This window comes from Ranitomeya imitator, chromosome 1 (assembly GCF_032444005.1).
Source record: "Ranitomeya imitator isolate aRanImi1 chromosome 1, aRanImi1.pri, whole genome shotgun sequence".
In the NCBI taxonomy this organism is placed as follows: Eukaryota; Metazoa; Chordata; class Amphibia; order Anura; family Dendrobatidae; genus Ranitomeya; species Ranitomeya imitator.
In genome coordinates this window covers 809,788,053-809,801,266 of record NC_091282.1, presented here as the reverse complement: position 1 = coordinate 809,801,266, position 13,214 = coordinate 809,788,053, and the positions used below count along the sequence as shown (strand labels likewise).

Genomic DNA, 13,214 nt, shown 5'->3' with positions numbered 1-13,214 from the left:
GGAGCGAGGTTTCAAAGCAAGAAACAATTTACAATTATTTTTGAAATTCAGAAACTTAGATCTATCCCCAAAAAACAAATCAGGAATTGGAATCCTAGGCTCTAACATCGGATTCTGAACCACAAAATCTTGAATGTTTTGTACCCTTGCAGTGAGATTATCCATACAAGAGAACAGACCTTGAATGTCCATATCTACACCTGTATCCTGAACCACCCAGAGGTAAAGGGGAAAAGAGAGACAAAACACACTGCAAAGAAAAAAAAATGGTCTTATCCCTCTATTGAGATGCATTAGTACTTTGGGCCACCTGTACTGTTATGACCTGGTGGTGAGGACAATAATGGACCTGGTGGTTAAGAGCACACGGAATGACCTGATAGTTACTAAAAATACAGGACAAGCTCTGAGACGTGGGAACTCTGCTGACCGCAGTTCCTAATCCTATCACACACTCTAGAAATAGCCGTGGATTGCTCCTAACGCTCCCTATGCAACTCGACACAGCCTAAGAAACTAGCTAGCCTTAAAGATAGAAAAATAAAGCCTACCTTGCCTCAGAGAAATTCCCCAAAGGAACAGGCAGACCCCCACATATAATGACTGTGAGTTAAGATGAAAATTACAAACACAGACATGAAATAGATTTAGCAAAGTGAGGCCCGACTTACTGAACAGACAGAGGATAGGAAAGGTAACTTTGCGGTCAGCACAAAAAACTACAAAAAGACCACGCAGAGGGCGCAAAAAGACCCTCTGCGTCCCAGAGCTTCCAGCAAGCAAGACAAAAATCAAAATAGCAAGCTGGACAGAAAAAATAGCAAACAGAGAAAAACAAGCAGGAACTTAGCTTCTGCTGGGAAGACAGGTCACAAGAACGATCCAGGAGCGAACTAGACCAATACTGGAACATTGACAGGTGGCATGGAGCAATGATCTAGGTGGAGTTAAATAGAGCAGCCAGCTAACGAATTAACCTCGTCACCTGTGGAAGGAACCTCAGAAGCCGCAGCCCCACTCACAAGCACCAGAGGAAGCCCATGGACAGAACCAGCCGAAGTACCATTCATGACCACAGGAGGGAGCTTAACAACAGAATTCACAACAGGACACCTCCTCTATATACTACACCACACGGGACACATCCTCTATATACTACAATACACGGGACACATCCTCTATATTCTACACCACATGGGACACATCCTCTATATTCTACACCACACGGGACACATCCTCTATATTCTACACCACACGGGACACATCCTCTATATATGACACCACACATTGCACATCCTCTATATACTACACCACACAGGGCACATCCTCTATATACTACACCACACAGGGCACATCCTCTATATACTACACCACACAGGGCACATCCTCTATATACTGCACCACACAGGACACATCCTCTATATACTACACCACACAGGGTACATCCTCTATATACTACACCACACAGGGCACATCCTCTATATACTACACCACACGGGACACATCCTCTATATGCTACACCACACAGGGCACATCCTCTATATACTACACCACACAGGGCACATCCTCTATATACTACACCACACAGGGCACATCCTCTATATACTACACCACACAGGGCACATCCTCTATATACTGCACCACACGGGACACATCTTCTATATACTACACCACATGGGACACATCCTCTATATACTACACCACACGGGACACATCCTCTATATACTGCACCACACGGGACACATCCTCAATATACTACACCACACGGGACACATCCTCTATATACTATACCACACGGGACACATCCTCTATGTACTACACCACACGAGACACATCCTCTATATACTACACCACACGGGACACATCCTCTATAGTCTACACCACACAGGACACATCCTCAATATCTATTAAGGATCATAACAGTGTCCCTTGTGGTGTAGTATATAGAGGATGTGTCCCGTGTGGTGTAGTATATAGAGGATGTGTCCCGTGTGGTGTAGTATATAGAGGATGTGCCCAGTGTGGTGTAGTATATAGAGGATGTGCCCTGTGTGGTGTAGTATATAGAGGATGTGCCCTGTGTGGTGTAGTATATAGAGGATGTGTCCCGTGTGGTGTAGAATATACAGGATGTGTCCCTTGTGGTGTAGTATATAGAGGATGTGTCCCGTGTGGTGTAGTATATAGAAGATGTGTCCTGTGTGGTGTAGTATATAGAGGATGTGTCCCGTGTGATGTAGTATATAGAGGATGTGTCCCGTGTGGTGTAGTATATAGAGGATGTGTCCCGTGTGGTGCAGTATATAGAGGATGTGTCCCGTGTGGTGCAGGATATAGAGGATGTGTCCCGTGTGGTGCAGGATATAGAGGAGGTGTCCCGTGTGGTGCAGTATATAGAGGATGTGTCCCGTTTGGTGTAGTATATAGAGGATGTGTCTCGTGTAGTGTAGTATATAGAGGATGTGTCCTGTGTAGTGTAGTATAAAGAGGATGTGTCCCGTGTAGTGTAGTATATCGAGGATGTGTCCCATGTGGCGTAGTATATAGAGGAGGTGTCCCGTGTAACATAGTAACATAGTAACATAGTTAGTAAGGCCGAAAAAAGACATTTGTCCATCCAGTTCAGCCTATATTCCATCATAATAAATACCCAGATCTACGTCCTTCTACAGAACCTAATAATTGTATGATACAATATTGTTCTGCTCCAGGAAGACATCCAGGCCTCTCTTGAACCCCTCGACTGAGTTCGCCATCACCACCTCCTCAGGCAAGCAATTCCAGATTCTCACTGCCCTAACAGTAAAGAATCCTCTTCTATGTTGGTGGAAAAACCTTCTCTCCTCCAGACGCAAAGAATGCCCCCTTGTGCCCGTCACCTTCCTTGGTATAAACAGATCCTCAGCGAGATATTTGTATTGTCCCCTTATATACTTATACATGGTTATTAGATCGCCCCTCAGTCGTCTTTTTTCTAGACTAAATAATCCTAATTTCGCTAATCTATCTGGGTATTGTAGTTCTCCCATCCCCTTTATTAATTTTGTTGCCCTCCTTTGTACTCTCTCTAGTTCCATTATATCCTTCCTGAGCACCGGTGCCCAAAACTGGACACAGTACTCCATGTGCGGTCTAACTAGGGATTTGTACAGAGGCAGTATAATGCTCTCATCATGTGTATCCAGACCTCTTTTAATGCACCCCATGATCCTGTTTGCCTTGGCAGCTGCTGCCTGGCACTGGCTGCTCCAGGTAAGTTTATCATTAACTAGGATCCCCAAGTCCTTCTCCCTGTCAGATTTACCCAGTGGTTTCCCGTTCAGTGTGTAATGGTGATATTGATTCCCTCTTCCCATGTGTATAACCTTACATTTATCATTGTTAAACCTCATCTGCCACCTTTCAGCCCAAGTTTCCAACTTATCCAGATCCATCTGTAGCAGAATACTATCTTCTCTTGTATTAACTGCTTTACATAGTTTTGTATCATCTGCAAATATCGATATTTTACTGTGTAAACCTTCTACCAGATCATTAATGAATATGTTGAAGAGAACAGGTCCCAATACTGACCCCTGCGGTACCCCACTGGTCACAGCGACCCAGTTAGAGACTATACCATTTATAACCACCCTCTGCTTTCTATCACTAAGCCAGTTACTAACCCATTTACACACATTTTCCCCCAGACCAAGCATTCTCATTTTGTGTACCAACCTCTTGTGCGGCACGGTATCAAACGCTTTGGAAAAATCGAGATATACCACGTCCAATGACTCACCGTGGTCCAGTCTATAGCTTACCTCTTCATAAAAACTGATTAGATTGGTTTGACAGGAGCGATTTCTCATAAACCCATGCTGATATGGAGTTAAACAGTTATTCTCATTGAGATAATCCAGAATAACATCCCTCAGAAACCCTTCAAATATTTTACCAACAATAGAGGTTAGACTTACTGGCCTATAATTTCCAGGTTCACTTTTAGAGCCCTTTTTGAATATTGGCACCACATTTGCTATGCGCCAGTCCTGCGGAACAGACCCTGTCGCTATAGAGTCACTAAAAATAAGAAATAATGGTTTATCTATTACATTACTTAGTTCTCTTAGTACTCGTGGGTGTATGCCATCCGGACCCGGAGATTTATCTATTTTAATCTTATTTAGCCGGTTTCGCACCTCTTCTTGGGTTAGATTGGTGACCCTTAATATAGGGTTTTCATTGTTTCTTGGGATTTCACCTAGCATTTCATTTTCCACCGTGAATACCGTGAAGAAGAAGGTGTTTAATATGTTAGCTTTTTCCTCGTCATCTACAACCATTCTTTCCTCACTATTTTTTAAGGGGCCTACATTTTCAGTTTTTATTCTTTTACTATTGATATAGTTGAAGAACAGTTTGGGATTAGTTTTACTCTCCTTAGCAATGTGCTTCTCTGTTTCCTTTTTGGCAGCTTTAATTAGTTTTTTAGATAAAGTATTTTTCTCCCTATAGTTTTTTAGAGCTTCAATGGTGCCATCCTGCTTTAGTAGTGCAAATGCTTTCTTTTTACTGTTAATTGCCTGTCTTACTTCTTTGTTTAGCCACATTGGGTTTTTCCTATTTCTAGTCCTTTTATTCCCACAAGGTATAAACCGCTTACACTGCCTATTTAGGATGTTCTTAAACATTTCCCATTTATTATCTGTATTCTCATTTCTGAGGATATTGTCCCAGTCTACCAGATTAAGGGCATCTCTAAGCTGTTCAAACTTTGCCTTCCTAAAGTTCAATGTTTTTGTGACTCCCTGACAAGTCCCCCTAGTGAAAGACAGGTGAAACTGCACAATATTGTGGTCGCTATTTCCTAAATGCCCAACCACCTGCAGATTTGTTATTCTGTCAGGTCTATTAGATAGTATTAGGTCTAAAAGTGCTGCTCCTCTGGTTGGATTCTGCACCAATTGTGAAAGATAATTTTTCTTGGTTATTAGCAGAAACCTGTGGCCTTTATGGGTTTCACAGGTTTCTGTTTCCCAGTTAATATCCGGGTAATTAAAGTCCCCCATAACAGGACCTCATTATGGGTTGCAGCTTCATCTATCTGCTTTAGAAGTAGACTTTCCATGGTTTCTGTTATATTTGGGGGTTTGTAACAGACCCCAATGAGAATTTTGTTACCATTTTTCCCTCCATGAATTTCAACCCATATGGACTCGACATCCTCATTCCCTTCGCTAATATCCTCCCTTAAAGTGGACTTTAGACAAGACTTTACATAGAGACAAACCCCTCCTCCTCTCCGATTTTTACGATCCTTTCTAAACAGACTGTAACCCTGTAAGTTAACTGCCCAGTCATAGCTTTCATCTAACCATGTCTCGGTTATTCCCACTATGTCAAAGTTACCTGTAGATATTTCTGCTTCTAGTTCTTCCATCTTGTTTGTCAGGCTTCTGGCGTTTGCGAGCATGCAGTTTAGAGGATTTTGTTTTGTTCCAATCTCCTCACTGTGGATTGTTTTAGAAATGTTCTTACCTCCCTTCTGAGTATGTTTTCCTGGGTCGTCTTTGTTCGAGTCTAATGTTTTTCTTCCCGTCCCCTCTTCTTCTAGTTTAACGCCCTCCTGATGAGTGTAGTGAGTCTTCTGGCGAATGTGTGTTTCCCAGGTTTGTTGAGGTGTAGTCCGTCTCTGGCGAGGAGTCCATCATACCAGTGTGGTGTAGTATATAGAGGATGTGTCCCGTGTGGTGTAGTATATAGAGGATCTGTCCCGTGTGGTGTAGTATATAGAGGATGTGTCCTGTGTGGTGCAGTATATAGAGGATGTGCCCTGTGTGGTGTAGTATATAGAGGATGTGTCCCGTGTGGTGTAGTATATAGAGGATGTGTCCTATGTGGTGTATTATATAGAGGATGTGTCCCGTGTGGTGTAGTATATAGAGGATGTGTCCTGTGTGGTGTCATATATAGAGGATGTGTCCCGTGTGGTGTAGTATATAGAGACTGTGTCCCGTGTGGTGCAGTATATAGAGGACGTGTCCCGTGTGGTGCAGGATATAGAGGATGTGTCCCGTGTGGTGCAGGATATAGAGGAGGTGTCACGTGTGGTGTAGTATATATACAAGATGTGTCCCGTGTGGTGCAGTATATAGAGTATGTGTCCCGTGTGGTGCAGGATATAGAGGATGTGTCCCGTGTGGTGTAGTATATAGAGGATGTGTCCCATGTGGTGTAGTATATAGAGGATGTGTCCCGTGTGGTGTAGTATATAGAGGATGTGTCCCGTGTGGTGTAGGATATAGAGGAGGTGTCCCGTGTGGTGCAGTATATAGAGGATGTGTCTTGTGTGGTGCAGGATATAGAGGAGGTGTCCCTTGTGGTATAGTATATAGAGGATGTGTCCCGTGTGGTGTAGTATATAGAGGATGTGTCCCGTGTGGTGCAGTATATAGAGGATGTGTCCCGTGTGGTGTAGTATATAGAGGATGTGTCTTGTGTGGTGCAGGATATAGGGGAGGTGTCCCTTGTGGTGTAGTATATAGAGGATGTGTCCCGCGTGGTGTAGTATATAGAGGATGTGTCCCGTGTGGTGCAGTATATAGAGGATGTGTCCCGTGTGGTGTAGTATATAGAGGATGTGTCTTGTGTGGTGCAGGATATAAAGGAGGTGTCCCTTGTGGTGTAGTATATAGAGGATGTGTCCCGTGTGGTGTGGTATATAGAGGATGTGTCCCGTGTGGTGCAGTATATTGAGGATGTGTCCCGTGTGGCGTAGTATATAGAGGATGTGTCCTGTGTGGTGTAGTATATAGAGGATGTGTCCTGTGTGGTGTCATATATAGAGGATGTGTCCCGCGTGGTGTAGTATATAGAGAATGTGTCCCGTGTGGTGTAGTATATAGAGGATGTGTCCTGTGTGGTGTAGTATATAGAGGATGTGTCCTGTGTGGTGTAGTATATAGAGGATGTGTCCCGTGTGGTGTAGTATATAGAGGATGTGTCCTGTGTGGTGTAGTATATAGAGGATGTGTCCTGTGTGGTGGAGTATATAGAGGATGTGTCCCGTGTGGTGTAGTATATAGAGGATGTGTCCTGTGTGGTGCAGTATATTGAGGATGTGTCCCGTGTGGCGTAGTATATATAGAGGCTCTGTCATCTCTCCTGTGGTGTAGAATATAGAGGATGTGTCCCGTGTGGTGTAGTATATAGAGGATGTGTCCTGTGTGGTGTAGTATATAGAGGATGTGTCCCGTGTGGTGTAGTATATAGAGGATGTGTCCCATGTGGTGTAGTACATAGAGGATGTGTCCCGTGTGGTGTAGTATATAGAGGATGTGTCTTGTGTGGTGCAGGATATAGAGGAGGTGTCCCTTGTGGTGTAGTATATAGAGGATGTGTCCCGTGTGGTGTGGTATATAGAGGATGTGTCCTGTGTGGTGCAGTATATTGAGGATGTGTCCCGTGTGGCGTAGTATATAGAGGATGTGTCCTGTGTGGTGTAGTATATAGAGGATGTGTCCTGTGTGGTGTCATATATAGAGGATGTGTCCCGCGTGGTGTAGTATATAGAGGATGTGTCCCGTGTGGTGTAGTATATAGAGTGTTGTGAATTCTGTGGCAGAGCTCCCTCCTGTGGTCACAAGTGGTACTTCGGCTGATTCTCTCTGTGAGCTTCCGTTGGTGGAGGAAAGTGGTACTGCGGCTTCTGAGTTTCCTTCCTCAGGTGATGTGGTGAAGTCGTTAGGTGCTGCTCTATTTAACTCCACCTAGTGCTTTGATCCTGGCCTCCAGTCAATGTTCTAGTATTGGACCTGTTTCCTCCTGGATCGTTCCTGTGGCCTGCTGCTCTGCATAGCTAAGTTCTGCTTTGCTATTTTGTTTGCTGTTTTTTTCTGTCCAGCTTGTCTATTTGTTTTTTCCTGCTTGCTGGAAGCTCTGGGACGCAGAGGGTGTACCTCCGTGCCGTTAGTTCGGTACGGAGGGTCTTTTTGCCCCCTTTGCGTGGTTTTTGTAGGGTTTTGTGTTGACCGCAAAGTTACCTTTCCTATCCTCGCTCTGTTCAGAAAGTCGGGCCTCACTTTGCTAAATCTATTTCATCTCTACGTTTGTCTTTTCATCTTAACTCACAGTCATTATATGTGGGGGCTGCCTTTTCCTTTGGGGTATTTCTCTGAGGCAAGGTAGGCTTATTTTCTATCTTCAGGCTAGCTAGTTTCTCAGGCTGTGCCGAGTTGCATAGGGAGCGTTAGGCGCAATCCACGGCTGCCTCTAGTGTGGTTTGAGAGGATTAGGGATTGCGGTCAGCAGAGTTCCCACGTCTCAGAGCTCGTTCTATGTTTTTGGGTTATTGTCAGGTCACTGTATGTGCTCTGACCTCTATGTCCATTGTGGTACTGAATTACCTTATCATAACAGTACTGGAGGCCCAAAGTACTAATGATTCTCAATAGAGGGAAAAAAGAAGTTCTGAGACCATTTTTTTTTCTCTGCACTGTGTTTTGCCTTTTTTTTCCCCTAGACATTTGGGTGGTTCAGGACACAGGTGTAGCGATGGACATTAAAGGTCTGTCTTCATGTGTGGATCAGCTCATGGCAAGAGTACAAAATATTCAAGACTTTGTGGTTCAGAATTCTATGTTAGAACCGAGAATTCCTATTCCTGATTTGTTTTTTGGAGATAGAACAAAATTTCTGAGTTTCAAAAATAATTGTAAACTATTTCTGGCTTTGAAACCTCGCTCCTCTGGTGACCCAGTTCAACAAGTTAGGATCATTATTTCTTTTTTTACGTGGCGACCCTCAGGACTGGGCATTTTCTCTTGTGTCAGGAGATCCTGCATTAAGTAATATCGATGCGTTTTTCCTGGCGCTCGGATTGCTGTACGATGAACCTAATTCAGTGGATCAGGCAGAGAAAAACTTGCTGACTCTGTGTCAGGGTCAGGATGAGATAAAGGTATATTGTCAGAAATTTAGAAAGTGGTCCGTACTCACTCAATGGAATGAAGGTGCGCTCGCAGCTATTTTCAGAAAAGGTCTGAATGAGTCTATGTCTTTGGCCATTCAGATCGGTCGACGCTTGCGCGAGCGTAAATCTGTGCACCATTTGGCGGTATTACCTGAGCTTAAACCTGAGCCTGTGCAGTGCGATAGGACTTTGACCAGAGTTGAACGGCAAGAACACAGACGTCTGAATGGGCTGTGTTTCTACTGTGGTGATTCCACTCATGCTATCTCTGATTGTCCTAAGCGCACTAAGCGGTTCGCTAGGTCTGCCACCATTGGTACGGTACAGTCAAAATTTCTTCTGTCCGTTACCTTGATCTGCTCTTTGTCATCGTATTCTGTCATGGCATTTGTGGATTCAGGTGCTGCCCTGAATTTGATGGACTTGGAGTATGCTAGGCGTTGTGGGTTTTTCTTGGAGCCCTTGCAGTGTCCAATTCCATTGAGAGGAATTGATGCTATGCCTTTGGCCAAGAATAAGCCTCAGTACTGGACCCAGCTGACCATGTGCATGGCTCCTGCACATCAGGAGGTTATTCGCTTTCTGGTGTTGCATAATCTGCATGATGTGGTCGTGTTGGGGTTTACATGGCTACAAGTCCATAATCCAGTATTAGATTGGAAATCCATGTCTGTGTCCAGCTGGGGTTGTCAGGGGGTACATGGTGATGTCCCATTTCTGACTATTTCGTCATCCACCCCTTCTGAGGTTCCAGAGTTCTTGTCTGATTACCGGGATGTATTTGATGAGCCCAAGTCCGATACCCTACCTCCTCATAGGGATTGTGATTGTGCTATCGATTTGATTCCTGGTAGTAAATTCCCAAAAGGTCGACTGTTTAATTTATCTGTGCCTGAGCACGCCGCTATGCGGAGTTATGTGAAGGAGTCCTTGGAGAAGGGGCATATTCGCCCGTCATTGTCGCCATTAGGAGCAGGGTTCTTTTTTGTAGCCAAGAAGGATGGTTCACTGAGACCTTGTATAGATTACCGCCTTCTAAATAAGATCACGGTTAAATTTCAGTACCCCTTGCCGTTGTTATCTGATTTGTTTGCTCGGATTAAGGGGGCTAGTTGGTTCACCAAGATAGATCTTCGTGGTGCGTATAATCTTGTGCGTATTAAGCGAGGCGATGAATGGAAAACTGCATTTAATACGCCCGAGGGCCATTTTGAGTATCTAGTAATGCCATTCGGACTTGCCAATGCTCCATCAGTGTTTCAGTCCTTTATGCATGACATCTTCCGAGAGTACCTGGATAAATTCCTGATTGTGTACTTGGATGACATTTTGATCTTCTCGGATGATTGGGAGTCTCATGTGAAGCAGGTCAGAACGGTGTTTCAGGTCCTGCGTGCTAATTCTTTGTTTGTGAAGGGATCAAAGTGTCTCTTTGGTGTTCAGAAGGTTTCATTTTTGGGGTTCATCTTTTCCCCTTCTACTATCGAGATGGACCCTGTTAAGGTCCAAGCCATCCATGATTGGACTCAGCCGACATCTCTGAAAAGTCTGCAAAAGTTCCTGGGCTTTGCTAATTTTTATCGTCGCTTCATCTGCAATTTTTCTAGTATTGCTAAACCATTGACCGATTTGACCAAGAAGGGTGCTGATGTGGTCAATTGGTCTTCTGCTGCTATGGAAGCTTTTCAAGAGTTGAAGCGTCGTTTTTCTTCTGCCCCTGTGTTGTGCCAGCCAGATGTTTCACTCCCGTTTCAGGTCGAGGTTGTTGCTTCTAAGATTGGAGCAGGAGCTGTTTTGTCGCAAAGAAGTTCTGATGGCTCGGTGATGAAACCATGTGCCTTCTTTTCTAGAAAGTTTTCGCCTGCTGAGCGAAATTATGATGTGGGCAATCGAGAGTTGCTGGCCATGAAGTGGGCATTCGAGGAGTGGCGTCATTGGCTTGAAGGAGCTAAGCATCGCGTGGTGGTCTTGACTGATCATAAGAACTTGACTTATCTCGAGTCTGCCAAGCGGTTGAATCCTAGACAGGCTCGTTGGTCGCTGTTTTTTGCCCGTTTTGACTTTGTGATTTCGTACCTTCCGGGCTCTAAAAATGTGAAGGCGGATGCTCTTTCTAGGAGTTTTGTGCCCGACTCTCCGGGTTTATCTGAGCCGGCGGGTATCCTCAAAGAGGGAGTAATTGTGTCTGCCATCTCCCCTGATTTGCGGCGGGTGCTGCAAAAATTTCAGGCTAATAAACCTGATCGTTGCCCAGCGGAGAAACTGTTTGTCCCTGATAGGTGGACGAATAAAGTTATCTCTGAGGTTCATTGTTCGGTGTTGGCCGGTCATCCTGGAATCTTTGGTACCAGAGAGTTAGTGGCTAGATCCTTTTGGTGGCCATCTCTGTCGCGGGATGTGCGTTCTTTTGTGCAGTCCTGTGGGATTTGTGCTCGGGCTAAGCCCTGCTGTTCTCGTGCATGTGGGTTGCTTTTGCCCTTGCCGGTCCCGAAGAGGCCTTGGACACATATCTCTAAGGATTTTATTTCAGATCTTCCCGTCTCTCAAAAGATGTCAGTCATTTGGGTGGTCTGTGATCGCTTCTCTAAGATGGTCCATTTGGTACCCTTGTCTAAATTACCTTCCTCCTCTGATTTGGTGCCATTGTTCTTCCAGCATGTGGTTCGTTTACATGGCATTCCAGAGAATATCGTTTCTGACAGAGGTTCCCAGTTTGTTTCGAGGTTTTGGCGAGCCTTTTGTGGTAGGATGGGCATTGACTTGTCTTTTTCCTCGGCTTTCCATCCTCAGACTAATGGCCAGACCGAACGAACCAACCAGACCTTGGAAACATATCTGAGATGCTTTGTTTCTGCTGATCAGGATGACTGGGTGTCCTTTTTGCCTATGGCTGAGTTCGCTCTTAATAATCGGGCCAGCTCGGCTACCTTGGTTTCGCCGTTTTTCTGCAACTCTGGGTTCCATCCTCGTTTCTCTTCAGGGCAGGTTGAGTCTTCGGACTGTCCTGGTGTGGATACTGTGGTGGACGGGTTGCAGCAGATTTGGACTCATGTAGTGGACAATTTGACCTTGTCCCAAGAGAAGGCTAAACGTTTCGCTAATCGCAGACACTGTGTGGGTCCCCGACTTCGTGTTGGGGATTTGGTTTGGTTATCTTCTCGTCATATTCCTATGAAGGTTTCCTCCCCTAAGTTTAAACCTCGTTTCATTGGTCCGTATAGGATTTCTGAGGTTCTTAATCCTGTGTCTTTTCGTCTGACCCTTCCAGATTCTTTTTCCATACATAATGTATTCCATAGGTCATTGTTGCGGAGATACGTGGCACCTATGGTTCCATCTGTTGATCCTCCTGCCTCGGTTTTGGTGGAGGGGGAGTTGGAGTATATTGTGGAGAAGATTTTGGATTCTCGTGTTTCAAGACGTAAACTCCAGTATCTGGTTAAGTGGAAGGGTTATGCTCAGGAAGATAATTCCTGGGTCTTTGCCTCTGATGTCCATGCTCCCGATCTTGTTTGTGCCTTTCATATGGCTCATCCTGGTCGTCCTGGGGGCTCTGGTGAGGGTTCGGTGACCCCTCCTTAAGGGGGGGTACTGTTGTGAATTCTGTGGCAGAGCTCCCTCCTGTGGTCACAAGTGGTACTTCGGCTGATTCTCTCTGTGAGCTTCCGTTGGTGGAGGAAAGTGGTACTGCGGCTTCTGAGTTTCCTTCCTCAGGTGATGTGGTGAAGTCGTTAGGTGCTGCTCTATTTAACTCCACCTAGTGCTTTGATCCTGGCCTCCAGTCAATGTTCTAGTATTGGACCTGTTTCCTCCTGGATCGTTCCTGTGGCCTGCTGCTCTGCATAGCTAAGTTCTGCTTTGCTATTTTGTTTGCTGTTTTTTTCTGTCCAGCTTGTCTATTTGTTTTTTTCCTGCTTGCTGGAAGCTCTGGGACGCAGAGGGTGTACCTCCGTGCCGTTAGTTCGGTACGGAGGGTCTTTTTGCCCCCTTTGCGTGGTTTTTGTAGGGTTTTGTGTTGACCGCAAAGTTACCTTTCCTATCCTCGCTCTGTTCAGAAAGTCGGGCCTCACTTTGCTAAATCTATTTCATCTCTACGTTTGTCTTTTCATCTTAACTCACAGTCATTAAGTCATTATATGTGGGGGCTGCCTTTTCCTTTGGGGTATTTCTCTGAGGCAAGGTAGGCTTATTTTCTATCTTCAGGCTAGCTAGTTTCTCAGGCTGTGCCGAGTTGCATAGGGAGCGTTAGGCGCAATCCACG

General features: G+C 45.0%; 1 protein-coding gene across 1 annotated transcript in view; it reads right to left on the bottom strand.

The window, feature by feature from the left end:
• The window catches only part of LOC138649125 (acetylgalactosaminyl-O-glycosyl-glycoprotein beta-1,3-N-acetylglucosaminyltransferase-like), a 207,653-nt gene that overhangs the window by 92,847 nt on the left and 101,592 nt on the right, over positions 1–13,214 (bottom strand). The window lies entirely within an intron of this gene.